Source organism: Coffea arabica, chromosome 8c, assembly GCF_036785885.1.
Source record: "Coffea arabica cultivar ET-39 chromosome 8c, Coffea Arabica ET-39 HiFi, whole genome shotgun sequence".
Classification (NCBI taxonomy): Eukaryota; Viridiplantae; Streptophyta; class Magnoliopsida; order Gentianales; family Rubiaceae; genus Coffea; species Coffea arabica.
The window spans coordinates 30863844-30878195 of NC_092325.1; positions in this window are offsets into that span (position 1 = coordinate 30863844).

Consider the following 14352-nt stretch of genomic DNA (forward strand, 5'->3'; position numbering starts at 1 on the left):
AGGGAGGATGGTCAAGTGGGCTGTAGAACTGTCTGAATATGACCTTGATATCCAGCCCCGGACGGCTATCAAGACCCAGGCACTGGCTGATTTTATAGCGGAAGGTATCTCATTTGGACTACAAGGGGCCGAACAGACAACAGGACGGGTTGGTGCTCAATAGGCCGAGGCCGAACAGGCCAAGGAGGCCGCCGAACAGGCCATCCCAACCTGGATGTTGTATGTCGACGGAGCTTTAAGCAAAGAATGGTGCGGAGCCGGGCTCCTCCTAATTAGTCCCATGGGGGAAGAGTTGGCTTACGCCTTGAGATTCGACTTCAGAACCTCCAATAATGAGTCTGAATATGAGGCTCTGATTAAGAGGATGAAAGTAACTCAAAAATTGGGGGCTAAATCGATAAGGGACTACAGCGACTCGCAGCAAATATTGAACCAGGTCTTAGGGAATTACAGTTAAAGAAGAGCCACTAAAGAGATACGTCGCCAAGGCGCATGAACTGAGAAGTCTGTTCCAGTGGTTCATGCTCGAACAGGTTCCTCGGAGTCGGAATAAAAGAGCCGACGCCCTTTCTAAGTTGGCCTCCACTTCGTTTGGCATGTTGAACAAGAGAGTATTGGTAGAAGTTGTCAAAAGGCGGGCGTATGAACAGCTGGACACAACAGTGATCCAAGTAGTGAACTCATGGATAGACCCTATCGTGCGGTACTTAACTAACGGAGAGCTCCCCTAAAACAAGGTAGAGGCTCGAAAATGCTCCTCAAGTTATAAAGGTATGCGCTCACGAATGAAGTACTATAAAGAAAATCATACCTACGTCCGTGGCTGAGGAGTGTGACGCCTGAGGAGGAGGACTACATCCTACACGAAATACATGAGGACATCTGCGGAAGTCATGTTGTCCTGCGGGTTCTGGCAAAAAAAGGAATGCTATTCTGGTACTACTGGCCTACCATCTTCCGAGATTTGGTCGAACTGGTGGCGAAATACAGGTCATGTCAATTGCACGCACCAGTTCATCACTCTCCAACTCAGGAGATGGTTCTCCTTCAGAGTTCTTTTAATGGGAAATCGACCTGCTTGGCCCGTTTTCCTGAGCTCCAGGAGGTTACGTGTGACGCCCCACCTCTTCCTAGGGCGAACCCTACAATATCAGTGGAACGCCTGGCCAACTCTCGTCGGGACTCACGCACTCATTCAAACTTAATATAGAACCACCAAAACAACCATCGACTTAAATAAAAGTATTTCGAATATACAAGTCATAACTTCAAAGCTAAAAGTTACGATTACAATCTACCCACCAACAATAACAAAAATTACACTTAAAGAACCATTAAAAGTTCATACAAAAGGTATACTAGCATCCACCAGGTCGCTAGTCTAGAACCACCAATCCACTTCTAAAGCCTGTTAAGGAAAACAAACTTAATGGAATGAGCGAACCCTCAGTGAGGCCAAGAAAATAAACAGGCAAGCAATTACCAAAATAAATTAAATAACATGCTTTAAACAACTTTTAAACATGACATTTTATTTGAGTGCATAAGTAGGAATTAACACACAATAAGGATACATGAGATCTCAAGAGCTATTTTCAGACCCCGATCAAGTTGAGCCATTGAGGTTTGATCCTCCGTCAATCCAAATAGTGTAGTGTTCCACTTACTTCCTCCATCCAACTTACACCCACTCGGACCCGGAACCAAATACGTATAAAGAGCCGATACTATTTGAGTATGTCTACCGAGATCTCAAAAGATCAAATTATAATATTTTCAAAGATTCACCAAGTTTTTTGACCAAACCCTTGCTGGCTTGAGTTACGAGATTAGCCAATGGGTTGAGGTGCCCCCCAAAAGTATAAGTGGTCGATGGGACATCGCTCCAATCAATTTAGAATTATTTATGTTTCTGAATCGGTACGAGAGACATCTCCCATTCGAATTGGTGTGGTACATACTTCCGCTCAGAGAACCGATTATAGCACTGAGTCAGTATGAGAGGCACATCCCATCCGAATAGGGTGTGGTACATACTTCCACTCAGAACTCACGAGTTAAACAGGTTCATGTACAAGCATATGTCATATATATTCATGTAACAAGTATCATGTAATTAGAAGAGAGAGAGGACGAGAGGGATAAAGTACATCTTCACCTCGACAAGTTCACATATTATGTATATCACTTATACAAATAACATTTAAATCACGTCAGTGAAACGAGTAGTCAGACGAGCTAAAACAAGAGTGAAATGAGTAGTCAGACGAGCTCTTCGGCGTCTTCGTGACCACCTGAGACATGTATAATCACAATTACCTAGGTGCTCGACCAAGATTAATAAGAAAGACATTTTCTCGCTACCCACTCTCAAAATCACAAGTTCGAGTCAAGTTAAAGAAACTTTTCTAGCTAAAACATTGGAATAATGCTCAAAGAGAGCTCGAAAGTTATTTTTTGATTCAAGTGGTGGTAAATAAATCTCACTTCCAAAAGAAGGTACCATTTTCACTTTCGGCATAAAAATCGAGAAAAAAGGGTAAATGGTTTTCATTTCTCCAAAACTTCAAATCTCACGTCCAACCTTAAAATACAAAGAGCGTTCATATTTTTTAAACTAATGGAGTCAAACAAATCCAAAACTCCACTTATTTTCATAGCAAAAGTCAAGGCTAACGTTTGAAGGTTCAAGTATAAAACTAGCGCAATTCACCAAGAACTACTCTAGTCAAAACGCTTCCTTTTTAGAGTTCAAACTCATAGAAATTGAGACCATAAGAATAGGGGTTGAAGTCCCTAATTCAAGTATGAAGAGAGGTGCTATAAATCAAGGGAGTTATATGACAAAGAAAATGCATCAAGAGAGGTTTAACTTTTGAAAACCAAGATTTGAAATGAAAGTTTAAAGTTCCAAAGGAACCGTGTATTCAAAAACGAAATTACATCTAAAACAGTCCAACAATTGCAAAGGAAGGTGGAAAGTTCTTAAAAGGAGTATTTGTTTGAAACAGAAAATTTCCAAGTTAGAGCGGCACTATTTGGAAAAATTGTATCTTGAATTTCATAAGTCCAAAAATTGAAAACTTTATATCATTGAAAACTAGATGCAAAGCACTAAAATTTTCTAGAAGACACTTTTTTTAGACTCCAATTCAAAATCATTCAAATTTTAGCACAGAATCACTGTTCTAGACAGGACAGAGCAAAACAGGCTTGCAAATTCGGTGAAGTTTGGAAATTCGGCAAAATTCGTAGAAGTGGAACCAGTCCTTGAAATTTATACCACTAATAGAGTTCTAAATCTAGTTTCAAAAGCAATAAATGGAACCTAATTCGGACCTTCCTACATCAAGATACAATGGTTTTAATAAAACTGAATTTTGGAACCTATTTTCGAAATTTCCAGTTTTGAAGGCTTGACAGAGTTTCAAAATTCGATCATAACTTGAGCTAGAGAACTCGAAATTCAATGTGGTTTGCAGCATTGAAAATTAGATTCAAAATGATACAATTCATTAGAAGGAACTGTCTTAAAATTTAGTTTGCACGATAGACAAATTTGAGTTACAAACTGCAATTAGGACTGTTTCTCAAATGCAAGCAGTGAAGAATTTCAGTCATCTTTGTCGGTTCAATACGGCTCATAGGAAACGAGTTAGGATTGTATTTTATACCGACGGAAAGCTCTCGAAATTTAGTTTCGGATCCCACAAATGTCACTTGATTTCAACTCCCAAACAAAAAGTTATGACAAAAAATGTGAACACTGGTTGGTGTCACCTGATCAAAAAAATTCCAGATTTCTTCCTCACTTTCACTCAACTTTAACACAACCAAATGGAAAGCTTTTTTGGGAGATATTTCATACACATAACCACCAACATGTATCAAGTATTATTGCACTAAAATAACATCAAAATTCCAAATTAACATGAAGGTTTCAACAGGACAAAGAACGGACAGCATGCACTTTCATTCCTCTAGCTATCTTTCCAATTTTTCCAACTCAAACTACACCATATCTCATCAAAGCAAGTAACAAACAAGCAAATAAATACATAAAATCCTCAAGGCCTCTACTTATCAAGCCGCCTTAAGTCCACTACATAATGTCAAGGTTCTTGTGAACCTATCAACAACCCAACAATTATCTTGCTATCACTAACTAACTACTAATTTACTACTATGAATTGAAGAGGAAAAGTTGAGGGTTGCTTGGATGATTACCTTGCCGCTAAAAGAAGATTAAACATTAGGATTTGAGCTTCTAAATCACCAAGTTTCTTCCTTGATTAAATCCTCTTCCAAACTTGTGTGAAGACCCAAGACAAGAAGCAAGTGTAAAGAGCTTTCTTGGAGCAACAATGGAAGAAGCAAACTGAAATTTTTTGAGGGGAAATGAGGAGAGGAAGGGCCGGCCATGGAGAGAAAAGAAAGAGAGTGTTTGTCTGGTAGTTGGGTGACTTGATTGAGTGACAAGAGAAATGACATAAGGTCGTCTTGGTCTCAAAAGTCAACGATTGATTAGTAAATCCTTAGTGCTCCTAATTGAGTTTAATTTAATTCACTCACATCTAATCTCTCAATTAGCTTTTCTTAGTCTACTATTGATCATTCTTAATTCTTCAAAATTATTGCACTCTCGGACCAAATTTTCTCGAAAAACGTGTATTTACTATTTCTCGCTAAACAAGCCGCAGAAAAATAAAATTCGCTAACGAAACGTTTTAAAAATATAAATGAGACATTGTCCTATACAAATGGATTTAAAATGAATGAAATAAATTATTTGGAGTAAACGGATAAATAAATAATTAAATAATGAAATAAAAGTAAGAAAAATTGAAAATTCGGATCCTCACATCCTTCTCCCCTTAAAAGAATTTCGTTCTCGAAATTCATATCTTGACTTACAAATAACTCTAGGTACTGCTTTCGGGTTTTCTTTTCATTTATCTCAACAATAAAGATTCTTCAGATCCTGGTACATCTTATTACCTCCAGGGTGCACCGTATACTTAGAACGGTGAGCTTCTTCTGACCAAAAATTTACACTTGTTAAACTTAGCAAAGTTAATGCTCTCTCAAGGTTTACAAACTATTCTCAAGTGTCGTTCTTGATTCTCTCGAGACTTAGAATACACCAATATATCATCTATAACACCGCCACAATCTAATCCAAATAGAGCTTAAAACTCAGTGCATCAAGTTCATAAAAACTGCCGGTGCATTAGTCAACCCAAAAGACATGACTACAAACTCAAAATAGCCACGTCTTGAAGTAAAAGCAATCTTAGGTATAACTCCTTCTAAGATCCTTAACTAATAATAGTCTTGCCTCAGATCCAACTTAGAAAACACCCTGACTCCTTATAATTGGTCAAACAATTCATCTATGTGAGGCAAAAGGATATTTATTTTTAATGGTCACTTCATTCAAGTCTCGAAAGTCCACGCATAGTTTTAAACTTCTATCTTTTCTTAACAAAGAGTACAGGCCGCCCTCCACGGGATTCACTCTCTCTAATGAATCCTCTTTCAAATAAAGCATACGTTGCTCTCCTAATGGATCATTCACCACTGGCACGTTTTCTAAGTTTATCTTATCCTCGGGTGTATTTATAAGAAAAGCTAAATATCCTCATGCTTCCGTATGCATAGATTTCTAGTTCGGATTCTTGATACAAGAGCAGACGATGCCTGTTTACTTCTCATATCTAGCTAGCCAATTCATCCCTAATATCACATCATACTTCTTATTTGTTAGGTCCACTAGATCTGCCAAAATTCACACTTTCTATTATTTGCACTAACCATTAAACACTGATCCCCCATAGGAGTTCTAACCTCCAAGTCATAGGGCAATCGATCACACTTTATTTATACCATTCATGAAACTAGAGTTTATACAAGAATAATTGGCTCCAGGGTCAATTAAAATTCTAGTTAAATGATTCAATCTTGTAGTTCAAAACTCGAGTAAAAGGATATATTTTCAATAGAAAACTAAACTTACCAAAATTTTCGGGCTCAATTTGTCCAAAATCATTTACTGGCATTCCATTTTCAAATTTAACAATTTTAGCAATGACCTGGTTTCTTTTGTCCCAAAGGCCAAGGTTTAGCAGTTGCGAAAACCTCTTTACTGCAAGAAAGGAAAAGGATTGATCAGTACGAATAGAAACGGGGAATTCGCGCAAAGAAAGAAGGTAACATGAATTTATGAGCGTCCAACTCGTCTGGAGTGAGAGGCCTGTTCTCATGAGAAGGAACAGATATCCTAGATCGGAACAGACCGGCTGCCCACGGCTGGGAGTTGTTAAACTCCTTCACGTGTCCGAACTAAGTAGACGCCATAGCTCGGACTCAGGGAACGGTGAGGGAAGTGGATTGGAGACCTGGGCCTTGACCCTCCAGGTCGAGAGAGGGAGACCTATGTTCTTCACACAGAAGAACTGGAACTTCCAGTCCCGAATGGAAGGTGTACCCGTGAACAGCTCGCGGTAACGAGCAAAGTAAAACCATCCTGGTACGTGACCACTGACCTTCACTTGGAAGACAGCTCGGAACAGGCTTAGAGAATAGGAGATTTCAAGAATTCGGCATAACATGAAGAAGCCGGAGATGGAATGAACTGCGTTTGGGATGAGCTGGATTATTCGGATACCCCAGAAAGTGAGGATTTCAAAGAGGAAATTGGGAATAGGAAGGCAGAGACCAGTAATGAGCTGTTTCTTATATATAGCCACGAATCCAAGAGGAGGTCAGTAAGCGACCTCCCCAGGTCGGGCAGCCCTAGCCTCGAACTGGAGGGGGATTCCGTATTTCCCCACCAGTTCATCTACGTTCTTTTGATCCAGGATAGAGGGGATCACATCAGCCTCCCTAACGTCGGACCCTCCGGAAGTCCGAGCCGCAACCTAAACTGGAACTGCCTAGGGGACAATTCCTGCTGCAGGCTGAGCCGACTGGTTGGGCTAGTTCATGGTTAGGACAAAGGGATGAACTAGGGAGGGGATGTACTCAGACCCTGAGGAACTAGCGGAAGAGGAACTAGAAGGGGAAGAGGATGAAATGATATCTACGGGAACAGGTCGAGCTATCCTACGCTTAGGGGCTGAACTAGTAATGTTAGACTGCTTAGAAGAAGACATAAAAGAAAGGAAGAGGGAACTTACTAGTGAAAGAAGGGGAAGATAGTTCGGATGCAAAGTGGTGCCTAGGAGAGATACGTGAACTGACTCTCGACTGAACTCTCAATACGATGCTCGAACTGGCTTGAAGAGGAAGGAGGTATGCGAACTAGTTAAAAGATTGGGTAAAAAGAGAAATGAGAAGGAAGTGCGAAAATGACATCTGGTGGGGCCTATTTATAGGGGATCGCCAGAGCAGCACGATAAAGCGTCCCGAATTAAATTTGAATTTAATACTAATAACTGCCGCACTGGGCAACGATTGGGCTAGTAACTATTATTATGAAGCGACGTGATGGTTGAAGTGACGATTACACGAACGAATGCGACAATTACTCGAACAAATATGGCGATCGCAAAACTGTGGGCCCCACACCAAGCTGACCTATCTCTCGAGATTCGGTCTAGACTCATGCGACTGTTTGATGACTCTAGACTCCATGGGGGGCCTAGTATAGTGGGGGCAATCTGCCATGGTCACGTGTTAGTTCGGACAAGCGACATATCAATTCGCGCGAGTCAACTCGGGCCTTGAAAAAGGCCAGCTCGGGCAAAGCCACAGCCTCCCAGCGGAATGGGCCTAGTGGGCCGCAGCTCTTGAACCTTTCGGAGCCGGTAGACAGAGCTCTAAGAGGAATCCCTCTCTGGTAGGGGTCATAATCTTGTAAGGAAACTATTGCCAAGAGCCCTATAAGTATAGCACAACAAAACAAGACAAGTTACACCATCTACAGTAATCAATAGTGTTGCTCTACCCATAGCTATTACTGACTTGATCGGAGTTACAATGGGGAACTAGTCCCGCTGTTCATCCCTGTGTAGGTCAATTCGGTCACCTCGCTGGTACTAGTTTGTTCCTTCTCAGTTTGCTCAGCCCGCTGCCATTCAGTTCGGATCATGCTCTCAATAGTCGCATCACATTCCACCCTTTGTTAGCATCATTAAAAAAAGTTTTGATGGGACAACTTTTTTTTTTTTGGAGAAATTTGGGTAATATTTGGCCGGTAATACAAGCATTCCCAAACAACAGCCAAACACACAATGTTTCCAAATTAAAACATTCAACAACAATTATAAAGAATACTTGCATCGCCTCCAAACTTAGTATATAATTTATTCATTACTAAATTAGTATATAATTTTGCAATGCATAATATTTTATTTTTAGTTTAACTAGGAGATCTCGAATCTGGAACCCCTCACTTACATTCTCTCTCTTGTACCACCTAATTCATTTTTTTACCCATATAATTTTGGTTATCAGAATACAAATTTATATATGACAGGTGTCAAGCCTATGCAATAATAAAACCTACTCAAGAAAAATAAAAATTTACATATAGCAATGAGCAGGATCGTCTCTATAGGAATTGAAGGAAATTTGTTTCTTCTTAGCGTGAGAATTATAGGGGATTTTTTTGAAAAATTAGAAATTAACTAATTAATAAAAAAACAATTCACGAAAATAAATAGGAATTAATCAATAATAGACACGACTCTAGTTAAAGGTGTAACTTTTTAGATACGGTTCATACAATTGATCATCGATGGAAAAATAGTTCAATTATTCATTAATAGATTGGTTAGAGCCATCAACAAGTTTTGACAGCCAACTTTTCCTTACTTTATCAATAATCAAGGTATGACCGTTAACTATTATCCTAACTAAGAAATAACCCTAAGTACGATTGTAGGATTTAATTTCTCGATTGTATTAAAAACTAGAAAAGTCCAACCCTAACCAACAAATACGCTATCAGAGTTTGTTTAATTTAGATTATACGTTTTCCTAATATGAAACCAATCACGCTAGTTATCTTGTTTAACTTAGATTATACGTTTTCCTAATATGAAACCAATCACGCTAATTATCACTAGTATTAACTAATCAAATAATTATGGATTTAATTGGTTAATATAGCAGTAGATTATTAGGTTAATTTAAATATTAGGCCCTTGACATTCAAATAACAAAATAATCATAAGAAATTAAACTGAAAAATGTACGAATATCAATGAATTAAAAGAAATAATTAAAAATCAATTTAATCTCGTAGATGTCTGGAACTGTGTTTTCAAGTTGACTTTTGACTAGAAAAGGAAATTTAGTTGTTCATTACGAAGAAAAATTCCAACGCAAAAGTATGATAAATTTCAATGGACACGCGGCCAAGAAGAAGGAACAAAAGTCGTACTCCTGTTTCCATGCAAAAGATACAAACTCCTATTCTTCCAAGCAAAGAAAGATATGATGCTATACAATCTCTCGCTTGGAAGTACTAATCAAAATATAGCCAGCCGTTCCGGGTTCCTATTTAATCTCCTAAATTGTAGCCTATTAAAAATAAAGTATCTTTCCTAATTGGTAAAGAAAACTACAAAAGATGATATAAGTTGTTTCCTAATTGAATACCCTAACTAATAAAGCAAGAAATCTTCCCAATCTTCAGCCAAAGTCTGCTCATAATTTGACTCAAACTAGGAAACCTCCACATGCACGAAAATCTCAAATTTTCCGGACTTGACAGCAGGACTTGGATGCACCCACGCCAAACTATGCGCAGATCTTCTGGAAAATAACTCCTTTTATCACTTTTTGCTTCATATTTCTACAATTAGCATCATTAACCAAATATGACTGGAATCTACCAATTAATACAATATTTGGTCACAATTTAAGGGAAAAATATTCACAAAATCACTAACAAAATGCACCCTGTCAATCTTCCCCACACCTAATGATACGATTCTCAAAACGCCAAGATGAATCAATAATGTGAACCACAAGCCTTGGACCTAGATTAAGGATCAACACTTGGGATAGAATTCGTAATCAATCTTGGATCGCTCAAGAATGATTAGAATAGGTAGAACGACGCCACAATCAAGGTAAATACTTGATCGATAAGTCGACGAAGTACCTTAGGCCAACTCTAAGATGTTCAAAGACGACTTTCACAAGCCAAAAAGAGCTCTTTCTCACAAGAAAGAAATTTGAAAAATTTCTCAAATTCTTATTCAGTTATGTAAAACTTTACTAACTAAGGCATATATATAGCCTTTTATACGACCCAACTCTTAATCAAAGTAGAACTCAATTAAATAAATATTAACTATTAAATAAAATTAACTCTTAATTCGGTCAACATGGCTTACTAATGGTCACATGACTTTTTAGCCAAACGACTCAAACTAATGACATATATAACTACCAAACTAATGACGGACTAATCTGGAAATTTGCTAACAAAATAATGACAGTAACAATTGTAAAGCTAAACTGAACTAACAATTAAAGGAAATGACACTTGACTTGATGATCAACAAATTGGATGTGAGCATGAGATCTATCAAATTGAGTTAGACGTGGGCACATCTAACAAGCATGAAGTCTTTTGGTTCGCATGGTTCAAAGTCAAGAAATTGTCCCAAAACATATTTGGGGACTTGAGAATGAAGATTGGAAGCACGTTCATCTCATTCAAGTAGTGGAGTCATGTTTAATGTCGGAATTATGTTGATGTTTAAGTCTTGAGTCATTATGTTATTTTATATTATTTTAGTGATAATTTAGTCATTAGTTAGTAGTGAAATAATAGGCCAAGTTATGTCTCAAGTTAGCGCAAAAATAGGGTTTCCATGTTTAGTTAGGAAATTGTGTCTTGTTTGGTTTTTTCCAAGTTGAGTTAGGTTATCTGACTTATAAGACTACAAATATAGCCTAGGGATGGCAACGAGGGCGGGCACCCGTCCCGCGGGAGGTCATTGGGGAGGGGGATGGGGCGGGGGGGGAATTTTTTACCCCCGTTTAGAAACGGGGCGGGGGGTGGGGGAGTATATATAATGATATTATCAATTATACTACTAACTATATATGTCTATTAATAAAAATTATTAATTGTTTATACTAAATTTATTACTATATTTATATTAAATTCCTAACTACACTTAATACAATAACACTTTTTCTGAAAAAACACAATAATAATTTAGTAATTGTAGTTGTATCAAAAGTGAAAACTGGATTATTTTAGTTATATTTGTTTTATTATATTAGATTGTATTCAAATAATTTTTGTTTAATTATTTTTATGAGTTTCAATTGTGAAGTTACAATGAATAATAATTTGGTGATGCGTTGATATTTTAGTACTTGATTATTTGCTCAAATTTAATTATAATTAAGTTATATAATAAATTTTTTTAACCCCACGGGTGCCTCGGCAGGGGAAGCAGGGGGCGGGGGACGGGGCGAGGGTGGGGGTAATTAAAATGCAACGGGGCGGGGGTTGGGGGAGGTGTCCCCCGCCCCACCCCCACCCCATTGCCATCCCTAATATAGCCCTTTGCAACGTTTTTTCACAGCAAAGTAATAAACTTTTAAGAGATGAATTAATAAAAGTGAGTTGTTCTCTTTTTATGGGGTTCCTTGACAGGTGTCGAGCCTGTGCAATAATAAAACCTACTCAAGAAAGATAAAAATTCAAGTATAGTGGTGAGTAGAGTCGTCTCCCAGAGACTGGGTGATTTATTTCCTTCAAAAGCACTAAATTAAATAGGAATTTTTGGTGAATTCAAGATAACTAATTAGCTAACTAAGAAAAAAACAATTTGTAAAAAATAAATAAGAAGTAAATCAAAGGAGACACAGCTCTAGTCAAAAGTGCAACTTTTCAAACATGACCCATACAACTGATCATTAATGCAAGGATAATTCAATTACTCGTCAATAGATTAGTTATAACTATTAACAAGTTCTGGCAGCCAATTTTTCCTTAATTTATCGATAGTTAAGGTACAATCGTTAACTATTTCCCTAATCAAGAAACAACTGTAGGTACGACTATAGGATTTAATTCCCCGATTGCATTAAAATCTAGAAAAGCAACCTTAACCAATAAACAAACTACGAGAGTTTGTTTTAGTTAGATCATACATTTTCCTAACATGGGACCAATCACGCTAGTCACCACTGGTATTAATCAATCAAACAATTACAGATTTAATCAATTAATATGGCAGTAAATTATTAGGTTAATTCGAATATTGGGCTCTTGATATTCAACTAACAAAATAATCAAAAAAAATTAAATCAGAAAACACACAAATACCCATGAATTAAAGGAAAGAGATAGAAAAGAATTCAATCTCACAGGTGCTTAGAACCACATCTTCAAGTTGGCCTTTGATTTGAAAAAGGGATTAGTTGCTTTCCAAATAGAATAATTCAGGCAATTTCATTGACGAAAGTTGCCTGAGGTTCGACAATAGAGAGAGCAAAAGAAAAGACAAGACAGAAGGGAAAAACTCTTCGTCCTTCCTTGGTGCTGAGACTAATCAAGAAACTAAAAAAACTAAGACACAGCAAAGCCGTAGCCATTCACATGTACTAATAGTAGCCGCAACTCATTTCCTAGTTTGTAGCTTTCAAAGTAAACGAAACTTCCTAATTTTCTTAAGAAAAAGATAATTCCCTAATAATCTAAATCATTTTCCAATTGTATTTGGAAACATGCTCCTTATGACTTTGACTTGAATTGGGAAATTACCACGCACGTAAATCCCGACTTCTCTGGACTCAACAACAATTCTTGTAAAATCACCCATTTTATCACTTTTTGCTCTACCTCCCTACAATTTGTACCAAATACCAAATATAAGTAAAATCTACCTAATAATAGGGAAATAATCATAAATTAAATAGCAAATTTGCACCCTATCATTCTTTGATGGAATGTGAGGTCCTTTTTGAACTATATCAAGTACTTAGTTTGGATACTTGTGGTGTTCAAGGTAAAATGATCACATCATTTTGTTCTTTCAAGTCAATAACCAATCCACTAGGTTTTTAGAGATGGGTTCTCTTTAGGTCTAGCACGGTAGTTATTATTCCATAACCTGGTTAAGATAGATCTTTTCGCTGCCTGATCGATTTGGATCTTCAAGACAGATCTGGATCGAGTTCGCATCACCTAAACTATGTTTGTCCTCAAACATATCCATGCTAAGAAATACAATCAAGAGAGTAAGAATTTCATAGCAAATCATACCAGTATAAACATCCTATCCTTTTCACAACTTTATTTAAAATTCGAATGCACCAAATTCAATAATCCTCACAAGGAGTTTAACATACGTACTCATTACTCCAAAGTGTATAAGGTAGAATACAACTCTCAATTTGACACCATGGAATGGCATTACCATAGATTTACTCATATATCACATCTTCATTACTAATAGTGAATTCAATACTAGAATCCAATGGACTTTTATAAGGTTATTACGAGGATTTGGGCAAGGGATAGGATAAAAAGGCAGATTTAAGGTGTAAACACATCAAAGAGAACATCAAAAAGTTATTGCACAAGTCCAAGTACCAAATTCACAACAATTTACTTCCCAAGGCATATCACCAATTTTTCACCAACTTAGCAAGTGTCAGCACATTTATGGGTTTTCATCAATGATCACAACCTTTCAATCAGCCTAAAACCACTTTACAAAATATATTTTTCTTTTTTTTTGTTTAACATAAACATAAACACAAACATCTCAAAATAAATTTCGTTCATCAACACTTGCTAGCTTCTATACATTGCCTTGTTTCAACATATCAAGTCTCTATGTAGTAAAATTAAGGCAACTTTTCGATACAAGATTCAACAAGATAGTCTAAAACAAAGGGTCTTAGGTAACAATTATGATTTTTTAACAAAGAAAGGGTTAGCAACTCAAATGCGGCTCACTAATGGTCAATAAAGTAAGGGCAGGAATTTAAGAAAGTTCAAAAGGGTTAAATCCTAGGTGTCCTTGTCATTTTTATGCATCAAATTCAACAAAAATACGGTCTTGACATGCATAATAGAGCAAGTTTTAGAATGACAAAACCATGTACGATAACTACTCTGTAAGGCCCAAAACAACCAATTCAAAGATCATAAACGAAACAATAAGTAAATAAAAAGGAAAGGATTGCAAACCAATTAACTACCCAACTCCTCTTGAGCTTGTAGATTAATTGAAACAAGCTACTTCAAGTTGATGAATTACAATCACTCTTGTGTACAAAGGAAGGTTTACCTCCTCCTTGCCCCAAGCAGCACTCGGTCAAGCCAGGACGTTTTACTATCCCTCAGGACAACCCTCACAGAGCTAC